Source organism: Podarcis muralis, chromosome 3, assembly GCF_964188315.1.
Source record: "Podarcis muralis chromosome 3, rPodMur119.hap1.1, whole genome shotgun sequence".
Lineage (NCBI taxonomy): Eukaryota > Metazoa > Chordata > Lepidosauria > Squamata > Lacertidae > Podarcis > Podarcis muralis.
Window position 1 is genome coordinate 8,376,243 of NC_135657.1, and position 22,535 is coordinate 8,398,777.

The 22,535-nt window shown below is 49.5% G+C and overlaps 1 long non-coding RNA gene across 1 annotated transcript; it reads left to right on the top strand.

Annotated features, from left to right (window-relative positions):
- The first annotated feature begins 7,317 nt into the window (after positions 1 to 7,317).
- Positions 7,318 to 13,923, top strand: LOC144327196 (uncharacterized). The gene is made up of 2 exons (XR_013392097.1): positions 7,318 to 8,173; positions 12,212 to 13,923. It is a non-coding gene; the product is annotated as an uncharacterized LOC144327196 (long non-coding RNA).
- The last annotated feature ends 8,612 nt before the right edge of the window (positions 13,924 to 22,535 follow it).

Consider the following 22,535-nt stretch of genomic DNA (forward strand, 5'->3'; position numbering starts at 1 on the left):
CATTTGGTTTGTTTTCCTTCTTCTTTCCTTTAAATGGTTTTGCATCCTGCCTTTCTCCCAACATGGGGTTGTGGAGGATGGAAAACCAAGGTAGAGGGAATGGAATGGAGTTCCTGGAATCCTGAACAGAAGCCTGTTAACAAAGTCATTTAAATAACAGAGGTGGCGTCAAGAGCCCTGATAACACTTTACTAAAGAAACTGAACAAAAGCATCACTTAATTTGAGGAGAAAGGGACAGAAAGGTTTCATATTTATTATTTCAGGCCTTGTACATAGCAGGGAGACATACAGCCAATTATAAAGAGGAAAAACTCCCCCAATCTTTGAGGAAGATCATGCCACTCTGTCAAAACCAGCACTTTGAATTGGGCCCAGAATCTAACTGGCAGCCATGATGGGTGTAATTCTTCTTTCTTCCTTGGCGATCACTCGTAGTCAAGTAAGATTGTCTTCCATAAACATGGTATTAGCAGTGAATCTGTATGTGACTGTGGAGACCAATTGTGGATCCACACGTCCTTCCACAGTGGGGACTTAAGTTTCTGAGTGGGAGTTGATCACAGTGTGGATTTGCCAAGCGTACCTTCCTCTTAGCACGTTTCTTCCTTTCATCCTGAGTTTGAGCATCTTCAAAGCCCACGACACCTTTGGTAAACGCTGTTCTCCAATTGGAGTCCTCACAGGCCAGTGTTTCCCAGTTGTCGGTGTTTATACTACGTTTTTTTTTAGATTTGCCTTGAGAGAGTCTTTGAACCTCTTTTGTTGACCACCAGCATTACACTTTCCATTTTTAAGTTCGGAATAGAGTACTGTAGTTGCTTTGGAATATGATAATCAGGCATCCGCACAACATGACCAGTCCAACAAAGTTGATTGATGTAATATATCCAACCTGTCTAAATTGTACTGCATTTCTGCAACTGAACATTTGATGCAGTAGCACTGAGCTCAGGAAGCCAGTTTTGTAGGAAGGGAGTTCAGCAGGTGAGAGAGAGCTAAGGATTGTAAGCCAGGGAAGGGAACAGATAGAGATGCAACAAAAAAAATTCTGAGAAACAGCAGGAAAATCATCTTATCTCTTAACTTGCTGCAGCTTTCCTCTAAAATTTCAATGGCCAGAGAACCCCGGGAGAAGAGTGTTGTTAGATCTAAGTGGCGCTGTGGGTTAAACCACAGAGCCTAGGACTTGCTGATCAGAAGGTCGGCGGTTCGAATCCCCGTGACACGATGAGCTCCATTTGCTCAGTCCCAGCTCCTGCCAACCTAGCACTTCGAAAGCACTTCAAAGTAAATAAATAGGTACCGCTCTGGCGGGAAGGTAAACGGCATTTCCGTGCACTGCTCTGGTTCGCCAGAAGCGGCTTAGTCATGCTGGCCACATGACCCGGAAGCTGTACACCGGCTCCCTTGGCCAATAAAGCGAGATGAGCGCAGCAACCCCAGAGTCGGCCACAACTGGACCTAATGGTCAGGGGTCCCTCTACCTTTACTTCAGACCTTGAAAGGAAGACCTTGACAGTCGTAACATCATCTCTCAGTGCAGCATGTCTGCATACCAACCCAGATCTAAAAGACAATTGTCAGGGCCACCCAAGGTCCCAGCTCACAAGAGACCAACGCCAAGTCCAGCTTATGTACAAAAGCTTTTATTGAAGAACATTGTTAGCTCCACATCCGAGGCGTGTGACCCCACGTCTGTTAGGCTTAGACCGCTGAAGTCCCTTCTGAATCAGTCCCGCCTCTACACCAGTTTAAGAGGCTTGCGCTGGACCACCTCTTCCTCTCCTTCCTTTTCCGCAGGGTCTTTCTGCCCCCCTGGGTTCCCTCCCTCCGGGATTCCCCAGAGGCTGAATCCTCTGACGCCTGCTCCCCCCTCCTCTGTGCTTTGGGACCAGGCTCCTCCTCCGGGCTCTCCTCACTTCCGTGCGCCTCCACATTTGAACTTGGCGCGCGTACGCTGCTTCTGACCTTCCTTTTGACAGTTACACTGCTCTCGGTACTACTCTCCGCCCCTTCCGGCAGGACGTCTTGCCCCGATCTCCTTCCCCTCTCTGCTTCCTGCTCTGCTCCGTCTGACACACTGGGAACTCCACCCCCTTCACTCCGTTCCGGCGGAGAAGCCGGTCCCGATCTCCAACTCCCACTGGGGGTTCCCCTGCTGCTGCCCTGCTCCTGACTACTCCCCCCTGTGGCTCCCCTTGGCCTGACCAGGGGCGCTCCCTTTTGGGAATCCTCCAATTCACTGGAGAGACTCATGGAAACCCTCGACTCATTGTCATCTTCTTCCTCGTCGCCCTGGGATCCTTCCCCCTCGCTCTCAGTCTCCTCCCTCATCTGCGTCTCTCTCCCTGAACCCCTGACAACAATACATCCAGGTTACGGTAATTTCACAGGCATGAATCAGCCAGTTTCCTGACCAGGTCTCACCTGAGGAATGTGTTTCCCTTGAAAAGCAGGGCATTGCCATCTGGCGGACATTAGGATAACTGCAAAAGGCACAGCAAGTTCAGGAAGAACTTGGCAGGATTTTATTTAAAGCATTTTATTGCTTTTTCACATGTAATGAACATAATTTAAAGTACAATAAACAAAAATAACAGCCAGGCTGTCCCTTCTTGGAAAAAAGCATGTTATTGTTGTTTAGTTGTTTAGTCGTGTCCGACTCTTTGTGACCCCATGGACCAGAGCACGCCAGGCACTCCTGTCTTCCACTGCCTCCCACAGTTTAGTCAAACTCATGCTAGTAGCTTCCAGAACACTGTCCCACCATCTCGTCCTCTGTCGTCCCCTTCTCCTTGTGCCCTCAATCTTTCCCAACATCAGGGTCTTTTCCAGGGAGTCTTCTCTTCTCATGAGGTGGCCAAAGTATTGGAGCCTCAGCTTCAGGATCTGTCCTTCCAGTGACCACTCAGGGCTGATTTCCTTCAGAATGAATAGGTTTGATCTTCTTGCAGTCCATGGGACTCTCAAGAGTCTCCTCCAGCACCATAATTCAAAAGCATAAATTCTTCTGCGATCAGCCTTCTTTATGGTCCAGCTCTCACTTCCATACAACACTACTGGGGAAACCATAGCTTTAACTATACGGACCTTTGTTGGCAAGGTGATGTCTCTGCACAGGTAAGGTCACGCCCACCTCTGGTCACATGTAGAGAAAGTTTGTCCCAGCACAGGAGGAAATAGGAAGTTTATCTACTGGCTGGACAAACATCATCTTCATGTCTAAACCTGTCCACTCTAGGAATGTTGTATTTGACTGCTCTGTGTTTCACACCCCACATATGTCAGGTGTTGTAGAAGGATCAAAGACTCATCTTGACTCTGGCCACCCTGACCTGGCAGGTGATTTCCTCAGCCAGAGTAACAGACCTCCATGAGTCTATTGAAAAGCCTGTTGCGGAACTCCAATATTTAACAATTTCCAGTGTTTATTTCTTTAAAAATGGTTAGAGGTACTCTCATTTCTCTACTCCAGAGCCAGTGTGATGTAGTGGTTAAGAGCGGTAGTCTCGTAATCTGGGGAACTGGATTCGCATCTCAGCTCCTCCACATGCAGCTGCTGGGTGACCTTGGGCCAGTCACACTTCTCTGAAGTCTCTCAGCCCCACTCACCTCACAGAGTGTTTGTTGTGGGGGAGGAAGGGAAAGGAGAATGTTAGCCGCTTTGAGACTCCTTAAAGGGAGTGAAAGGCGGGATATCAAATCCAAACTCTTCTTCTTCTTCTACTCATATTGAACTTCTGCCCCTCAATGAGGCCAAACTTAGATTCACAAAATGTTTAGGGGTATGCATACCCCTGCACCCCCCCCCCAAAAAAAATAAAGCACTGGCAATTTCTAAAGGAGCAGCTACCAGCAAAAGTGACAACATCTCCCTGAATTGATGTGGAAAGCCAAACTTTAGACTGGCAAAGTGGGGGAGAGATATTGTTTTGTTGTTTTGGTTTAATTGTTTACTGTGTTTTATCTTGTATTTTAGTCTGTGAACTGCCCTTAGATCTTTTGATGGGCAGTATAATAATAATAATAACAACAACAACAACAACAACAACAACAATAATAACCAAGAATTGACAGATTCAGCCATTCCTAGAAGGGAGTAGTTGGTGCCAAGTGACTGAAGATGGAAGCTTAAGACCAACAGTCCGTGCAAGAGATGTGCTTCATTTTATTTTATTTCTGTTACTCTCCTGGAGCTTGCCAACTGCTCTCCCTCAGGCATGTGGCCATGGACCTTTGAGGTTTTCCTCTTGCCTCTTCTGAGCTCAGAGGGGGAACAACCTGCCTATGAAATCCTCCAGTTCCCTATGTAACAAATGCAATAATACGTTGAGCTGACCACACTGCCATAGTTTCAGTTTGCATCCCACATGCTTTCAACAGACGGGGGTGTCACAATCCCCAAGAACTGGCTATCCCTTGCACCTCTGGACTGAGTACAGAAAAAGTGTCATTTTAGAAAAAAGATTCAGCGTAACACTACCAGCAGGAGCAGCACGGCTGTTGCTGCTGCTGTCTTGCTCTGTTTCAAACCTGCTGGTGAAGCCAACCTTCTTTAAGATCATGAAGCTCCTTCATTTCCTTCTCTCTGCCCTCTTGATTATGGTGCTGCCTTCTCCAGGTAAGGGATAAACTGAGCTAGTCAATAAACCTCAAGGTAAAGGGTAAAGGGACCCCTGACCATTAGGTCCAGTCGTGACCGACTCTAGGGTTGCAGCGCTCATCTCGCTTTATTGGCCGAGGGAGCCGGTGTACAGCTTCTGGGTTATGAGGCCAGCATGACTAAGCCGCTTCTGGCGAACCAGAGCAGCGCACGGAAATGCCGTTTACCTTCCCGCTGGAGTGGTACCTATTTACCGTATTTTTCGCACCATAGGACGCACTTTTTCCCTCCTAAAAAGCAAGGGAAAATGTGTGTGCGTCCTATGGAGCGAATGCAGGGGGGAGGCAGGCGGGAAAAGCCCCCAAGAGCCGCACACAAGCTCCGTGCGCTCTTGCGGGCTTTTCCACAGGAGGGAGAAGGGACTGACTGGCCGCATCAGTCCCTTCTCCCACCTCCCAGGAAAGCCAGGAGAAGCCGTGCAGCCCTTTTAAAGTGCACGCGGCTTCTGCCGGTTTTGCGGGAGGTGGGGGAATTCCCCCACCTCCCAGAAAAGCCAGGAGAAGCCGCGCAGCCCCTTTAAAGAGCTCACGGCTTCTGCGGGCTTTTGCGAGAGGTGAGGGAATCCCCCCACCTCCCAGGAAAGCCAGAAGAAGCCGTGCAGCCCTTTTAAAGTGCGCGCGGCTTCTGCCGGTTTTGCGGGAGGTGGGGGAATTCCCCCACCTCCCAGAAAAGCCAGGAAAGCCCTGTGCAGCATCTCCCGGCAAGGAGAGGCTGCGCGGGGCTAAAGGAGAAGGCAAAACGGCGAGCGGGATCCATCCCGCTCGCTGCCTTGCCTTCTTCCATAGCCGCGCGCAACCCCTCCGCAAGGAGAGGCTGCGCGGGGCTAAAGGGGAAGGCAAAACAGCGTGCGGGATCCATCCCGCTCGCTGCCTTGCCTTCTTCCATAGCCGCGCGCAACCCCTCCGCAAGGAGAGGCTGCGCGGGGCTAAAGGGGAAGGCAAAACAGCGAGCGGGATCCATCCCGCTCGCTGCCTTGCCTTCTTCCATAGCCACACGCAACCCCTCCGCAAGGAGAGGCTGCGCGGGGCTAAAGGGGAAGGCAAAACAGCGAGCGGGATCCATCCCGCTTGCTGCCTTGCCTTCTTCCATAGCCGCGCGCAACCCCTCCGCAAGGAGAGGCTGCATGGGGCTATGGCTTCTTTAGCCCTGTGCAGCGTCTCCCGGCAAGGAGAGGCTGCATGGGGCTAAAGGGGAAGCCAAAACTTGGCTTGCTCCATAGCTGCTCGCAACCCCTCCGGCAGGGAGAGGTTGTGCGCACCCTGTACGCTGCTCTTTGGGGCTGGGGGGGGGAAAAAAGATTTTTTTCTTGATTTCCCCCCCCTAAAAACTGGGTGCGCCCTATGGTCCGGTGCGCCCTATGGTGCGAAAAATACGGTATCTACTTGCACTTTGACGTGCTTTCGAACTGCTAGGTTGGCAGGAGCAGGGACCGAGCAACGGGAGCTCACCCCGTCACGGGGATTAGAACCGCTGACCTTCTGATCGGCAAGTCCTAGGCTTTGTGGTTTAACCCACAGCGCCACCCACATCCCTCAGTAAACCTTAGGTTTTTTTCGTTAGGAAAATGAAGTCGCCTTTTCTCACTGCCACAGCGAGGCTATGAAATATGAAATCATTTCTGCCTTAAGGTAGGGAGACTGTGGCTCTCCAGACATCGTTGGACTCCAACACCCATGGCAAAGGTCAGGGATTATGGGACCTGTAATCCAGTAAGATTTGAAGGGCCACTGGTTCCCACTCTGCCTCAGAGCAGGGCTGCCATACATCCAGGTTTTCCCGGACATGTCTGGAAATCAGACTGTCAAAATGGCATCCGGGCAGATTTTCACGGAATTGGCACCTTAGGGGGTGCCTTCTTCCAAATTTAACTTCCTGCTCATGTAAATCACAGACCCTCCAAGTGTCCTTATTTTCCAGGGACAGTCCCGGATTTGCAGAAGCTGTCCGGGTTTCTGATTTGATACCAGAATGTCCTGCTTTTCCTTAGGACAGAGGTTTTCAACCTTTTTGAGTCCACGGCTCCCTTGACCAACTACATTCTTTCTGCGGTACCCCTGTGGGGCTGAGGAGCCCAGTTATGTCACTCCTTGCCTCCAGAGCTGGCAGCCTCTCACCCTTTTTCGAATCCCCTCCCTTGTGGAGTGTCCCTCAGCCTCCTCTTTTCTCCCCTCTCCTTGGGAGTCCTCTGGGCAGCTGCTGCTGCCGCCCCTGGTCTCTGAGCTGCCCCCCCCGCCCCAAAGAGAGGTGCCTCCTCACACTGCCCCACAGGAGCCTGGGAAGAGGATAACCCCAGCCCCTGCCTGCCTCCCACTTGTCCGTCCATTCCCAACAGCAAGGGCTGGCATACTGACTGGGTGGGCTCCCTAGCCTGCTTGCTTTCCTACTCTGAGGCCACCTCAGCTCCTGGCATCCAGCACCCCCTGGCCAGCCCCACAGGCACCATTTGCCTCAGGAGCTGGTAGCCAGGGCTGCTGCAGCAAACAGCTGTGCAAACCTTTGAGAGGCAGAGATGCAAGAGGTTCATCGGAGGAGGGAGGGAAGGAAAGAGGAACAATGTGGCATCCCAGGGTGTCATGGCACAATGGTTGAAAACCACTGCCTAAGGACACCCCTATTTTCATCAGAGAAATGTTAGATGGTATGGAGTTATGTTGAAGGGAGAGGGAAGGGTTGCTTTTTATATTTTGTACCTTTGCTTTCTATATTTTGTACCTTGTACCTAAGAAGGATCTTCATATGTACCTAAGAAGGATCTTCATATTCTTGTATACCTTGAATCTAAGTCAATTTCTGAGCTAGAAATAACTTCACCTGCAAAAAGGCCCCTCGAAGGAATGCAAGATAAGACAGAGACTGTAAGCTAGAAATAGCCTCGCTTTTTCACTTTAGGAATGCAAGATAAACAAAAGAGACACAGACGGGAGGAGACGGGAGGAGACGGGAGGAGACGGGGGGATGCAGGACGCTTAGAAAGACACTATAGGGAACAATAGGGAGGGCTGTTTAGAGGGCTATAGACATGCTAAAAATAAGTTGAAAACTTTCCAGTTGATTGGGAAAGTTTCTGGAGGGCGTGGGAAGGAGGGAGAGAGCCCACTCAAGGTATAAGAAAGTCTGCAGAGGGGTATTTTGGGGGCAGTCAGTTTTCCAGAAATTATTCTGCTGGCTGTCTCCTGTGCACAGAGAATAAAACTGCTTTCCTCCAAAGAAGGATCTTTCCTGGTGTTTTCTTTTACTCTCTCTCTGGATCTGAGGACGCGGGCCAACGATTCCCTGGCATGGACTAGGCTCAGCCTACATCTTGGTTCCCTGACCGGGAATCTGCCCCACCTCAGAGGGCTGGGGAGAGCCAGGCTCGACCTCGGTGGACAGCTCGGATCGGCAATTGCAGGCTCCACGCGCACCCTGCCAATTTGTGGGGGGAGCCAGCCATACCGCTCCGGAGCAAGGACCCAGGTCGAGGGAGGAAAGAGGACGGCGCCGAGGGGACAGGTCCGCAGCGGAAAAGGTAAGCTCCACAGGGTATAGGTGGGAGCAAGCTCCACAAGGATAGGTGTGAGCAAAAAGAGAGCCTGATCAGCTCCGCCAGCAGGGTAGAAGAAGTGCCACTGGTTTTGGTGTGCCCAGAAAAAGCAGCAAAGGGTGCTGCTAGGGCCCCGGTCGAAGTCTAAGCGCTGCCGGTTATGGTTGGTTGTTGGTTTTGTGCCCAGAAAAAGCAGCAAAGGGTGCTGCTAGGGCCCCGGTCGAAGTCTAAGCGCTGCCGGTTATGGTTGGTTGTTGGTTTTGTGCCCAGAAGAAGCAGTAAAAAAGGTGCTCTTGGGCCCCGGTCGAAGTTGTGAAGCACTGCCGGTTGTGATTTTGGTTTTTGGGAAAAAAAAAAAAGGGGTTGGGGGAGGTGCATGGGTTTTTCTGAATGTGCGTGTGGGGACACTCCAGTGAATGTTTTGAGTGTGTGAGACGTTGAAAGCAACGTCTGGCCTGTGACTGAGTGAAAAAATAACGTTAGGAGGAGGGAGTGTCCCAGTATCCCAAGTGTCCAAGTGTTCCAGGGTCATGGAGAAAAAGCAGTAAAACAACTCCCATGACCCCCCTGCAATGCTTCCCTGAACAAATTGAAAAGATGCCATGAAGGGAGAAGATTGGGGATTTTAAAAAACCTGATGAAAAAATAGACTCCAACACTTATGTGGAGTTCCTAACCGTCTCCCATGGCTTAAGAAAAGTAGAACTGTGATTACCTGTGCCATGCCAAACTGTGCCCAGTATGGCAGCAAGTACAAGTTAAAAAGCCAGCAGTTTTGCCAGTCCCAGAAGAGAAGTCCCAGAAGAAAAGGAGGAAGGAATAATTAGCCCCCCTCCACCCTATGCAGCAACTGCACCAGGGCTAAATGAGGTTTCCCCTACCCAACCCCCAAGAAAAGAGACTGAGGGAGAAAAGAAAGAGAAGAGGAAAGTGAGGAAGAAGGTGGTATAGAGAATGAAGAATTCAGAAGGTGAAGTGGACAAGCAGTCCAAAAGAGTGTTTCAGTATGTAGAACCATGTGGCTTCTTGAGTTCTAGAAGCAGCACAATGCAAGGATGTGAATTGGCAGACAGAAAGAAACAGAGCAGAAGGCTTTGAGAGCCGCATGGGACAGAAATGTTTAAAAAAAAAAAAAAAAAGAGACAATTAAACCCGAGGGATCAAAGAACCCTGGGATTACAATACTGACCATTGAGGAAATCTGCAAGATAAATGCCCTCAGGGCAGCGGACAATACTGATGTTGCAATTGAGGCAGCTAATAGTTGCAATTGAGGCAGCTAAAACTCCACTTTGATGGCCCCACTCCACTGAGTGTACGACCCCCTGGAGTCATCCGATGCCCAGGACCACAGACCTCCAAGCACCTTAAATCAGAATCCTTCTTTCGAAGAGAACCTGGCCAAAATAATTAGGGGTTTGTCTTCAAACAGCCAGAAAGCCAAAAATGCAATCTCAGAGCGAGCGAGGGTGTCCACGGGAGGGGCAGAGAACGCCTAGGGAAAAAGCCAGTGCGCCATCTGCAGGCAAGAGGGTCACTGGAAAATGGAATGCCCAAAGGCCCCACGCCCGACACACCCCACTCCCCACAGGGTGGGAACAGTAACCAAAGTTCCGATGCCTATGTACCCAGCCATGAGCCTCAGCATTACAGCCACAAGCCCAGCTCTGAACTCCAGAAAAATCAAGGCAGAGGGCAAGAACAGGGATCAGTGCAGGGATACCCCATGGCCTGAACCCCACCTCTCCAGTCCTGAGAGACGGAAAAAACTTACTAGGATAAACCAGGCCCAACAAACGCAGGTTCCCAGAAGCTGCCTGGCCCTGGTCCAACAATGGTTGCTCGGCACACAGAATGAGGTTTCTGAAAATGATTTGCTCAAAGACTGTTGCAGAAGCAAGTGAACTAACTGTTTCTCATTCATGCAAGTAACAGGACATCAGCCCCCCCCCCTTTGTGCCAGGCGCTTGGAGGTAGCTTCAGAGCGTTATCTTGAAGGGGTACAGTTAGGGTTACCCCAGAAAGCCCTAAAAACTGTTTGTGAATCCCCCCCCCCCCGCCAGGCCTTGGCGTACGCATTTTTAAAACTGCATATTCCTCTAAGACAAAAAGCATGAGCTAAGCAGTCTTCTCTGTAACAAAAACGCTGTAACAAACCCAGAGCTGAGAACAGAAAAGCTTTTCGCTTCCCAGATCCAAATAACCTTGGTCCTGGTACATTGACTTGCAACATACTTCTGGGAACAGAGCCAGAGAACGAAAAGCAACATTTCTATGTAAGAACCTGTAAAGGGGGAGAGGAAAAAAGGGGTTTGAAAAAAAAAAAAGGATAAAACCTGCTTGTAAAATGTTTTCGGTGCGGCCTGTCTTTTGTGAACTGAATCACACAGGTGCCTTCTGCCCCTTCGGATGGCAGAATAAAACGCTCTTTCTCTGGATTAACCCCTTGGTGTCGTTTGGCTCCTTTTGTCTCTGCTCGGGTGCAACAATTATTCCTACCCATGGATTAATAAGGCTACAATCTCTTGGCAGCTATTCCAAGAAGGACACTGCTGCATTCAGCCAGCTACCCTGTTGCCGGTAGGAGAAGGTGAGGAACAGATGCACGATCGCATTGAAGTGATGGATGAAATATATTCCAGCAGACCTGACCAAAAGATGAGGCAAACCCCCACTGGCCTTCATGGTTTGTAGATGGAAGCAGCTTTGTTGAGACTGGACAGCGGAAAGCAGGCTATGCAGTGGTAGCCCTGGAAGACCAGGTGATCGAAGCAAAGTCACTCCCACCTGGAACATCGGCCCAGTTGGCAGAGCTAACTGCGCTTACCAGAGCCCTGAGCCTGGCAAAGGGACAGAAGATAAACATTTATACAGATTCTAAGTATGCATTCCTGACTTTACATGCCCATGGAGCCTTATGGAAAGAAAGAGGTTTGCTTACCTCCAGAGGAAACCAGGTGGCCCACCCACAAGCCTTATTGAACCTTCTGGATGCTGTATGGGAGCCTGAGGCAGTGGCAGTTATCCATTGTTATGGACACAAGACTGGACCAGGGGAAGTGGCCAGAGGAAATCGATTGGCAGACAAAGTGGCCAAAGAAGCAGCCCGGGAACTGGCCCCCGCCTTGGTTATTGGAGCACTGGTCCCAGAAGAGATTTTAAGCACTACTGACAAGCCAGCTTATACGAAGCAGGAAAGGGACACTGCAGACGCTCAGGAGTTGACGTTGTCCAACGAAGGATGGTACCTTACCCCTGATGACAGGATATGGATTCCAGAGTCCCTTTCTCGGCAGGTTACTCAGAGATACCATGATTCAACCCACATAGGACCAGATGCTACAACCAAGCAGCTGGAAAAATGCTTCTATATAGCCCACCTTTACCAACTGGCAGCCCAGATCTCCAGGAAATGCCTGCTGTGTCAAAAGAATAATCCCAGAGCCGGACCACTGGCTCCCCCAGGGATTCAGCACAGTGGAACTGCACCTATGGAAGATCTTGTCGTGGACTTTACTGAATTACCCCGTTGTGGACTGCACCGCTACCTGCTGGTGGCAGTGTGCACCTACACCAGATGGGCCGAAGCATGGCCCACAAAGACTGAAAAGGCATTTGAAGTAACCAGGTGCCTGCTTAGGGAAATCATCCCTCGCTATGGACTGCCAAGGTCCATAGGATTTGACAATGGACCAGCATTTGTTCATGCAGTCCTACAGGGACTGGCAAAAGCGCTCCAGATCAACTGGAAGCTGCATATTGCTTATAGACCCCAGAGTTCTGGAAAAGTAGAGAGAATGAACAGAACTCTAAAGAATCAGCTGTCCAAGCTGACACAGGAGACCGGGTCTAATTGGGTGACCATGTTGCCCTTGGCGTTACTCAGGGTCCGCAGTTTCCCGTCAAAACGGACCCATCTGTCACCCTTTGAAATTGTATTTAGGAGACCGGTCCCATATGTCAGAATATGCAACTGAATAATTAAGTCCAGATATTTTTCCGAGTTTTCTTTTGTCTCGACAGGTGGACCCAGGCTCGCAACCCCTGTGTGTTGGCTGCATCAGTTCGAGCCAGGTGACGAAGCGTAGGTGAAAGACTGGCAGCAAGCCCCCCTACAGCCTTGCTGGAGGAGACCATACACTGTGCTACTTTCTACACCTACTGCTGTGGAGGTTGCTGGCATCACCCCATGGGTCCACCCTACTCAGTAAAGAAAGCCATTTCAAACTGGACAGTTACACCAGATCCTGAGAACTCCCTTCGGCTGATTATCTCCAGATGCCTGGCAGACGACCGCTCTGCTGATATCACACCGGGAGCTGATATCTCAACGCACAGCTGAAGAATTGGATGGGAGGGGCGCCCGCGGGCAGCGTCCCCAACGTGAAAACCCGTGCCGGGACTAATCCAGGAAGTCCACCAGGACATTTAATATTTTCATAAGGACTTTTTATTTTTTGTTATCTGCTCTATGTCCCACAGCCCTGACCCCACTGAGCCATACCGCCCTTACTGGCCTGCTGGCCTCTGCTACGACTGGTTCGTCTTGCCGGTGGTAAGAGATGGCGTGCTCATTGGCTATTGGAAACTGGGGTTTGATGAGGTTACCATATTAAGACATCCCACTACCCCGTTGTGGCTCCTCTTCCACACCACTGTCCAGCACGCGTGGATAGTGCTCATACGGGAAGTTGCAGAGACGGTCGAAATCTATCGAGTTCTGGACCGCTCTTGCTGTTGTGGGAGGGTAATCAACTGTTATCCGGGGGGTAGAGCACTGTACCAACCTCATCTGGCGGACCAGGTTCTAATTTTAATCCAGGCGATAGATGGGACGGAACCTATCTTAATGCAAGTACTGCAGGGGTGGGAGCCTTAACCAGGTGTGCGTTGAAATTGCTAAACAAGTACCAGTACGAATTGCCACCCCAGGATTTCAGCTTCCATATGCCCTGGTCAGTAGGGAGGCAGCTCGAGAGTTCAATTTACCCAACAGGGTTAGTAGGAAAGTTGACCCACATAGTGGGAGCATCAGCTCACCGGTAGGCTCTCACCCTTGAGGAAGTTCACCATAATGTTAAATCTTTCCAATTGTTGGCTGTGTATGCACATACCACCTTATGCTAAACGGCCAGGTTTGATGCTACATGGAATTCCCATTGGTAACATCTTCAACATAGAGAGGAGTTTGTGTGCTAGTTCATTTTTATTGCTGCATGTTTATCCCAGATAATAATGTCAGCATTTCGGCCACAATTGACCACATGGAAACAATGATAGCTGAAAACCCGCTAAAAACTACAGAAGGTGATCCGTGGAATTGGTTATATTCTTGGTTGCCCGATGGTGGATGGATGGGGAGAATATTTACCATGATGATAGGCCCAATAATGCTTCTATTGCTTCTTTGCTTTTGTATTCCCTGCTTGATGCAATGCTTGCAAAATATGATGGAGAAGATAATGTCTCGCATGATGGGACCTCGCGTGATTGCTTTCATAAGAGATTATAGACCTCTACCCCAGAACGAACCTAAGTATTAGGTTGTTCATGAGAAGAGGAGGGAGTGAAGGGAGAGGGAAGGGTTGCTTTTTATATTTTGTACCTTTGCTTTCTATATTTTGTACCTTGTACCTAAGAAGGATCTTCATATGTACCTAAGAAGGATCTTCATATTCTTGTATACCTTGAATCTAAGTCAATTTCTGAGCTAGAAATAACTTCACCTGCAAAAAGGCCCCTCGAAGGAATGCAAGATAAGACAGAGACTGTAAGCTAGAAATAGCCTCGCTTTTTCACTTTAGGAATGCAAGATAAACAAAAGAGACACAGACGGGAGGAGACGGGAGGAGACGGGAGGAGACGGGGGGATGCAGGACGCTTAGAAAGACACTATAGGGAACAATAGGGAGGGCTGTTTAGAGGGCTATAGACATGCTAAAAATAAGTTGAAAACTTTCCAGTTGATTGGGAAAGTTTCTGGAGGGCGTGGGAAGGAGGGAGAGAGCCCACTCAAGGTATAAGAAAGTCTGCAGAGGGGTATTTTGGGGGCAGTCAGTTTTCCAGAAATTATTCTGCTGGCTGTCTCCTGTGCACAGAGAATAAAACTGCTTTCCTCCAAAGAAGGATCTTTCCTGGTGTTTTCTTTTACTCTCTCTCTGGATCTGAGGACGCGGGCCAACGATTCCCTGGCATGGACTAGGCTCAGCCTACAATGTGACCCCTTGAGCCAAGGAGAGATGTGACTATACAACTTTTAGAAGACATCTGAAGGCAGTCCTGTATAAGGAAGTTTCTTTTTAATGTTTTATGTTTTATTAAGTTTTTATATATGTCGGAAGCCGCCCCAAGTGGCTGGGGAAGCCCAGTCAGATGGGTGGGGTATAAATATTATTATTATTATTATTATTATTATTATTATTATTATTATTATACCGATTTTCATTGGAGAAAGATTGGAGGGTATTAATTCAATAAAAAGGGCCTTGTTGTTTGTTCTTTTTACTGTGATAGGAACTGAGATGTTGTGTAGAGCAGACACATAACTAATGTTAGACCAACCCTTTGGAATTACTTAGAGGTTCATAGAATTGTAGAATTGGAAGGGACTCCAATGGTTATCTAGTCCATTGTTGTTGTTGTTGTTGTTGATGATGATGATGATGTACCCCGTCCATCTGGCTGGGCTTCCCCAGCCACTCTGGGTGGCTTCCAACAAAATATTAAAATACAGTAATCCATCAAACATTAAAAGCTTCCCTAAACAGTTGGTCTCCTCATTATGCAGACAACTTTCTGATGTAAAGGTAAAGGTAAAGGGATCCTCTTGGGAGGCTGGCTAGGAGAGCTCTAGTGCTGCACAACTGTGGGGAACAAGCCTTCTTGAGATGCCCGTGCTGTAAGATCTGGACTTCTCCCATCTAAAGGTAAAGGGACCCCTGAGCATTAGGTCCAGTCGTGGCCGACTCTGGGGTTGCAGTGCTCATCTCACTTTATTGGCCGAGGGAGCCGGCGTACAGCTTCCGGGTCATGTGGCCAGCATGACTAAGCCGCTTCTGGCGAACCAGAGCAGCGCACGGAAACACTGTTTACCTTCCCGCCAGAGCGGTACCTATTTATCTACTTGCACTTTGACATGCTTTCAAACTGCTAGGTTGGCAGGAGCAGAGACTGAGCAACGGGAGCTCACCCCGTTGCGGGGATTCGAACCGCTGACCTTCTGATCGGCAAGTCCTAGGATCTGTGGTTTAACCCACAGTGCCAGCCGCGTCCCACTATTCAGTGGTAGGCAGGGGTTAAATTGGGAAGTGGCATGATGGATGTAGACATGCCCCTTTTGCGCTTTGAACAAAAATCCAAGGGTTGGCAGAGAAAGGGAGTGGCAGCCAGGACAATAATTTTGCTTCCAGAAGTCAAGCTCATATGCATAATGGGCCAAGCACAGTCACATACTTACTGCAACTTGGGGGGCAAGCTTGCTGTGAATGGAATAACCTGTGACTCTCTTTCCTTTCAAACAGGATCCGCCACCGCTCCAAGCTCCGATCTTGAATGTCAGCAGCAAAAAGGCCTGTGTTTTCCTGGCCGTTGTAGCCGCCCATGGAGATCCATAGGGACGTGCAATGTGGTATTGCACCATTGTTGCAAGAGGTGAGAGGGAAATTCGGGAGGATGTAAACAGAGAAGCCTGCATACGTCTTTCCTTCATATGTTCAATGACGTTTCCAAAAGATTCGTAGGTTGAAAAGGGTCACTGAGCCCAACCTTCTGCAAGTCTCTCAGTGGTCGATGCCTGAACATATACAACATGTAAATGTGTGTATATGCACAGATAAATAGGGTGGTTTTTTCTCCTTCCAGTGCAGATTTTATTTATTTTATTTATTTATTTCTTAAATTTATATACCGCCCCTTCATCCAAAGACCTCAGGGCGGTTCACAGACAAGGAAAAGCACAGTAAATAATTAAACAAAAACAACAAGACAATATCACACACACACCCCTTCCCAGAAATAAAGTAGACCCTCGGGTTACGTTACTCTCGAGTAATGTAAACTTCGGGTTGCAAAAGTGGCAAACCCAAAAGAAATTTGTGTGAATTTTAGCATCCACTCTGAGTGTTGAAGCCAGAGTGCCTTCAGTAACATTCCAACGTTATTCTTTTGTTTACCAGAAATTACCATTTGCATTCTCAGGAAAGAACGCAGAAATAAATAATTACCCGGAAGACGTATCATCACGTGATCCTCTGGAACCATTGGACAGCGCCAATATCGAAGTAAGCATCATCCTGTCTCACAAACAAAAGAGACACCTTGCTTCGAAGATACAAAAAGAAACAGCTTTTTGACTTCCAGTAAGATCAAGTTTCATCGATACATTATGGGAATAACTTGGCGTGTCTTTGTATGGAAATATCTGCTGTCTGAATTATTGGAAATCTTATCATGTTAACTCCCAGCCCATTTGATTATCATTTATTCCAACAAAGGTATCTTTTCAATCCGCAACTCTTTTTGTCTGTTTTATTTTAATAGGATGAGTTGTGGAGTGGAGTTTCTTCCTATATTTCTAATTAAGCACTTACGTAATTCTACTACGGTGGTACCTCGGTTTACAAACTTAATCAGTTCCGGAAGTGCATTCTTAAACCGAAACCATTCTTAAACCGAGGTGCACTTTCCCTAATGAGGCCTCCCACTGCTAGTGCCCTTCCACTGTTTGGATTCCGTTCTTAGACCGAGGTAAAGTTCTCAAACCGGGACACTATTTCCAGTTTTACAGAGATTGTACACCAAATCGTTCTTAAACCAAGGTACCACTGTATTACCGTATTTTTTGCTCTATAAGACTCACTTTTTCCCTCCTAAAAAGTAAGGAGAAATGTGTGTGCGTCTTATGCAGCGAATACAGGCTGCGCAGCTATCCCAGAAGCCAGAACAGCACGAGGGATTGCTGCTTTCACTGCACAGCAATCCCTCTTGCTGTTCTGGCTTCTGAGATTCAGAATATATTTTTTTCTTGTTTTCCTCCTCCAAAAAGTCTTGTGGTCTGGTGCGTCTTATAGAGCAAACAATACGGTAGTTTTCCAGGAGGGGGGAAAAACCTGGTCTTTTCTAGAATCATGTGGCTATGCTGCCACCTTGAGGCCAAAATATAAGCTGCCAATCGATCTGACATCCTTACACAAGCAGTTTTAAAAATACAATTTCCTTGCACTTTCTTAGTGGATGCTAATCTAACCTGGAGAACGACAGCAGCTTTTAAGAGAGTTGAAAGTTATCTAAGAAGGTCTTCAGTACCACAGTGTGACCATACACACAGAGAGAGAGAAAACCTCTTTTTGATCCCATCTGATAAAACAGGCTTAGCAAATTAATTTGAATTCCACTCCAAGGAGCTCAAGGTGGTATACACAGTTCTCCGCCTCTTCATTTAATCTCCACAACAACCCTGTGAGGTAGGCTAGGTTGAGAGGTGGTGACTGGCCCCCAGGGGCACCCAGTGCACTTCATAACCAAGGGGCGATTTGCAAACCTGGTCTCCCAGCTCCTCGTCTAACACTCTTAACTCAGTGGTTTTCAACCTTTTTGAGTCCACGGCTCCCTTGACCAACCACATCCTTTCTGCATCTCCCCTGTGGGAGCCACCAATTCCAGGGTTCAGAATGTAAGCCAGGGGTAGACAACCTAAGGCCCATGGGCCGGATGCGGCCCAATCGCCTTCTCAATCCGGCCCACAGACGGTCCAGGAATCAGCGTGTTTTTACATGAGCAGAATGTGTCCTTTTATTTAAAATGCATCTCTAGGTTATTTGTGGGGCCTGCATGGCGTTTTTACATGAGTACATAGGCGCCGACTCCATGGGGCCTGAGGGGGCCCGAGCCCCCTCAAAAATTCGTTTGGGGGGGCTCTGCCCCCCCAATAATTTAAGAAAATTATTAGGCACCTTGCCAAAAACCGCGCAGGGGACTCCGGCGCGCGCCTCCCAAAGTGACCGGGAGCTCCTGAGAAGGGGCGGGCAGGTCGGTCAGTCAGAGGAAGACCCCCAGCGGCGGGACTTTAGAAAGGAATGGAGCCGCGGGGCCGAGGAACGGCGTATTCGTCGCCGGCGAGGGACCGGGGTGAGGGGAGAATGGAGGGGACGGGAGTTCCCGCCGCCGGAGCGGGGCTTTTTTTCTGGGTTCGGCTAAGGTGACGTTGGTAGGAGGGGGTGGCCGCCTCCCGGCGCGAAGCCTGGGGAGGGCAGGCCGGTTCTTGCATGCAAAAGCACCACTGCCATCCTGCCGCCAGTATGGACACCGGTATGGGGCCCCCCAATATTTATTATAAGTCGGCGCCCCTGCATGAGTAGATTGTGTGCTTTTATGTAAAATGCATCTCTGGGTTATCTGTGGGGCATAGGAATTCGTTCATATTTTTTTCCAAAATATAGTCCAGCCCACCACATGGTCTGAGGGACGGTGGACCAGCCCACGGCTGAAAAAGGTTGCTGACCCCTGATGTAAGCATTCCAAAAATGGAGAGCAGGGCAAGGGGTGAGGCTAGGAATCTGGGATGTGACTGGGAGGTAGCAAGGAGGAAGAAGAGGAGGAGAACTCAAGGAAGGAAGATGATGGGTTCAAAGCTGCCAGCTCCCTCGGAAAGAGAAAGAGAGAAAGCTAATGCAAGAAGATATGGGCTGCAAGTTCCCCCAAGTTTCCCCAGGGTGCAATGGCACACTGGTCGGCAACCAATGCTCTAACCACTACACCTCACTGGCTCACCACTTTGGTGTTTTTGAAGCAACACAAAAAAAACCCCTACAAAAGCTGTCTGACTTTTTGCACCGACATGCATCTCCTGGTAGGTCTGGGAGTGTTCCACATCTGAAACCCTGGAGTGCTAACCCTGTTAACCATCATCACCATTTTTTAATTTGTATACCGTATTTCTATCTTATAATACTCAAGGCAGTTTACAAGCTGAAGAAACAAAAAATGTACCGTTTTTTCGCCCTATAGGACGCACATTTTCACCTCCAAAAATGAAGGGGAAATCTGGGTGCGTCCTATGGGGCGAATGCAGGCTTTCGCTGAAGCTTGGAGAGCGAGAGGGGTCGGTGCGCACCGACCCCTCCCGCTCTCCAGGCTTCAGGAAGACATCCGCAGCCTGCTTCCCGGAGCGCCTGGCGCGCTGAAAGCAGAGCACCCATTGCTTTGGGAACACATGTGCAGCGTGGGGATAGCAGCTTGCCGGCGGGCACGAGAAGCGCCCTGAAGCAGAGCGCCCCTCGCGCCGGGCAGACATCCGCAGCGTGTTGGAGCCCTGCGGGAGTTCCCCGCAGGGCTCCCCACGCTGCGGATAGCAGCCTGCCACCCGGCGCGAGTGGCGCCCTGAAGCAGAGCGCCCCTCGGGCCGGGCAGACATCCGCAGCGTGTTGGAGCCCTGCGGGAGTTCCCCGCAGGGCTCCCCACGCTGCGGATAGCAGCCTGCCGCCGGGCGCGAGGGGTGCCCTGAAGCAGAGCGCCCCTCGCGCCGGGCAGACATCCGCAGCGTGTTGGAGCCCTGCGGGAGTTCCCCGCAGGGCTCCCCATGCTGCGGATAGCAGCCTGCCGCCCGGCGCAACAGGCGCCTTGAAGCAGAGCGCCCCACAAGCTCGGGGGACAGCAAGGAGGCGCAGCGCCGCCATCCCGCTGTTCCTCGACCTGGTTCGGTTTCCCCGACCTGGTTTTGGGGGGGAAATAAAGGGGGGGGATTTCTTTTTTTTTTTTCCCAAAAAAACTAGGTGCATCCTATGGGGCGAAAAATACGGTACATCTTATAACAATCTAATGCAATACAAAAATGTGATAATAAAACTTTAAAAGAGGCAACCTACATCAAAAAGGTAACATTCAACAATCATTAGAATAGTATTAGATAAAAAAAACATGTAAAAGTTAAACAGAAGTCCACTCAATAGTTACAAGAAATAAATTCTAAACTATAATCAATAAAACAACGGCAAGCCACAGTACATGAAATAATACAATACAAATTGAGAAGCAGAAGACTAGAGGGTGGAGCAAGGCAGGTGGAAGGAGGCCTTGCCTGATGGAGTCTCTCCCCTCACAGTTCTTCCTCCAGGCACAGCTTCCTCATGAGGAGACCCAGGGCCGGGGGGGGGGAGGCAAATAGAAGGAGGCCTTGCCTGATGGAGTCTCTCCCCTCACAGTTCTTTCTCCAGGCATAGCTCCCTTATGAGGGCTCCTAGGGTCAGAGGGAGTAGAAGGCATCTCTCTATGTTTGTAGGTACCCAGATGTTTTTTTAAGAAGCAGGCTGGTTGTGGAACTGCTTCCTTGGTTCCACATTTCTGGCCCCATTTCCCTCCCCCCACTCCAGCTGTAGGAGAGCTGTTGAAAACAGTTGTGCTTTGTCTGGCTTTACTTATAGAGAGCAGAGGTGGATCAAACCGATTGGACACCCGGGATGGCGCATGTGCCCTGTGCCCACGGGTGGTGCAAGCCACCCGCGGGGTGGGGCGAGCCAGGGCAGGACGCTCCGTGGAGCCTCCGAGGAGTCTGCCTGGCTCCTCCCACTCAGCCGCCCTACAGCTGGGGGAAAGATGGCGGGCAGAGCATTTGGGGAAGTGCAGAGCCTGCGCATGCCCAAGTCTTCTTCCCGGACACTGAGGTCCAGCACTGAGGGCCTTCTGGCGGTTCCCTCACTGCAAGAAGCCAAGTTACAGGGAACCAGGCAGAGGGCCTTCTCAGTAGTGGCACCTGCCCTGTGGAATACCCTCCCACCAGATGTCAAAGAGAACAAAAACTACCAGACTTTTAGAAGACATCTGAAGGCAGCCCTGTTTAGGGAAGCTTTTAATGTTTGATGCATTACTGTACAGTGGTATCTCGGGTTAAGTACTTAATTCATTTCGGAGTTCCGTACTTAACCTGAAACTGTTCTTAACCTGAAGCACCACTTTAGCTAATGGGGTCCCCTGCTGCTGCCGCACCGCCGGAGCACGATTTCTGTTCTCATCCTGAAGCAAAGTTCTTAACCTGAAGCACTATTTCTGGGTTAGCGGAGTCTGTAACCTGAAGCGTATGTAACCTGAAGCGTCTGTAACCCAAGGTACCACTGTATTTTAATATTTTGTTGGAAGCCACCCAGAGTGGCTCTGGAAGCTCAGCCAGATGGGTGGGGTATAAATAATAAATTATTATTATTATTATTATTATTATTATTATTATTATTATTAGTCACTGCGTCACTCCCAGGAGACGCATGGCTTGGGCGTGCTGCATGCCCTGCAGTGAGTGCCACCCGGCATTTTGTCACCCCCCCTCAGTGGTGACACCTGGGGCAGCCCACCCCTACCGCAACCCCTTCCTCCGCCCCAATAGAGAGGCAGTTATAGACAAGAGGCGTCGTTTGGTAGATTGCACAGCCTTATGGGTTACAACATTCCTGCATCCATGGTCCTCGCCATGCTCTGATGCAAGGAAACGCAGTGCTTGCAGTTCCACCTGTACAAACCTCAAAGGGATTCCTTCACAGCTCCCAAAACGTTGCACAGTCGAGGTTCTTTCCCTGCTGTCGGAACACTTTATCTGAGTACAGTTTTATGGCAGGCCGGTGCCATCTGCTGGACTGTTACAAGAGTAGCACAGAAGCATTTAAACTAGGGTGTAATCCACTCCCACACATCTGGATTTAGGAAACATATCTCCCTGATCAAAGCCTTGGTGCCTGTCTTTTTAGAAGTTAATTGCTGCCTCCTGCTCCCATTGCTACATCAAAGGAAAAGCTGGGAAGTGCAAGACTGTGCAAAGCTCTCAAAGCTCCCAAACTGGACCACAGTCTGCATTTGTGGTATGCAAAACTGAATGCAACGAACTGGCTGCAAACAGTCAGTGAAACCCCATTTTTACTACCCTTCTAAGCCTAAAGATGGGAGGCGGGCGGCACTGTGGGTTAAACCACAGAGCCTAGGACTTGCCGATCAGATTTGCCGGTTCAAATCCCCGCAATGGGGTGAGCTCCAGTTACTCGGTCCCTGCTCCTGCCAACCTAGCAGTTCAAAAGCACGTCAAAGTGCAAGTAGATAAATAGGTACCGTTCCGGCGGGAAGGTAAATGGCGTTTCCGTGCACTGTTCTGGTTCGCCAGAAGCGGCTTAGTCATGCTGGCCACATGACCCAGAAGCTGTACGCCAGCTCCCTCGGCCAGTAAAGCGAGATGAGCACTGCAGCCCCAGAGTTGGCCATGACTGAACCTAATGGTCAGGGGTCCCTTTACCTTTAACTAACTAACTAACTAACTAACCAACCAACCTATATATGGGCACTCAACGTCTTTGATATGAGGAACTGGCCATGTTGT